This window comes from Octopus bimaculoides, chromosome 1 (assembly GCF_001194135.2).
Source record: "Octopus bimaculoides isolate UCB-OBI-ISO-001 chromosome 1, ASM119413v2, whole genome shotgun sequence".
Classification (NCBI taxonomy): Eukaryota; Metazoa; Mollusca; class Cephalopoda; order Octopoda; family Octopodidae; genus Octopus; species Octopus bimaculoides.
This window is the reverse complement of record NC_068981.1, coordinates 78,752,555-78,753,762: the sequence shown is the minus strand read 5'-3', so window position 1 is coordinate 78,753,762 and position 1,208 is coordinate 78,752,555.

Here is a 1,208-nt window from a genome sequence, read left to right as displayed (position 1 = left end):
CTCTCTCATTACTGAAGTTTTGCATTTAGTTTTTTTGTTTTGTTATTATTTATAAAGAAACTATCACTCAGAGTTCGATTCCTGCCAAGGTTGACTTTGATCTTCATCCCTCCAGTGTCAATAAAATAAAGTACCAGTCAAGTGCTGAGGTTGATTTTAATTGACTAACTCCTCCCTTCAAATTTCTGGCCTTGTTCTTATGCTAAAAACTATTCGTTGTTGTTATTATTATTATTATCAAAGACGGCAAGTTGGCAGAATCATTAGCATGCTGAGTGAAATGCTTAGCAATATTTCGTCTGCCACTACATTTTGAGTTCAAATTCCACCGAGGTCGACTTTGCCTTTCATCCTTTTTGGGTTGATGAATTAAGTACCAGTTGCGTACTGGGGATTGATGAAATCGACTGCCCCCGCCCCCAAAATTTCAGGCCTTGTGCCTATAAAAGAAAGGATTATTATTATTATTATCAAAGATGGTGAGCTGGCAGAATCGTTAGCATGCCAAGTGAAATGCTTAGCGGTATTTAGTCTACCACTACATTTTGAGTTCAAATTCTGCCAAGGTCAACTTTGCCTTTCATCCTTTTGGGGTCAATGAAATAAGTACCTGTTATGCACTGGAGTCGATATAATCGACCAGCCTCCTTCCCCCAAAATTTTCAAGGCCTTGTGCCTAGAGTAGAAATAATAACTATTATTATTGTTATTATTATCAAAGGCAGCGAGCTAGCAGAATTGTTACCATGTCAAGTGAAGTGCTTAGCAGTATTTCGTCTGCTGCTGTGTTCTGAGGTCGACTTTACCTTTCAACCTTTCGAGGTCGGTAAATTAAGTACCAGTGAAACGCTAGGGCTGGTGTAATCATTTTATCCTCTCCCCCACAAATTTCGGGCCTTGTGCCTTCAGTAGAAAGTATTATGATTATTATTATTATTAAGGCGGTGAGCTAGCAGAATTGTTAGCACGCCGGGCAAAATGCTTAACGGTATTTCATCTGCTGCTATGTTCTGAGTTCAAATTCTGCCGAGGTCGACTTTGCCTTTCATCCTTTCGGAGTCGATGTAATAAGTACCAGTTATGCACTGGGGTCAATGATAATCGACTAGTCCCCTTCCCCCGAAAATTTTCAAGGCCTTGTGCCTAGAGTAGAAATAATGAATATGTATGATAAAGCAGGGAGCTGGCATGATTGTTAGCACACTGGG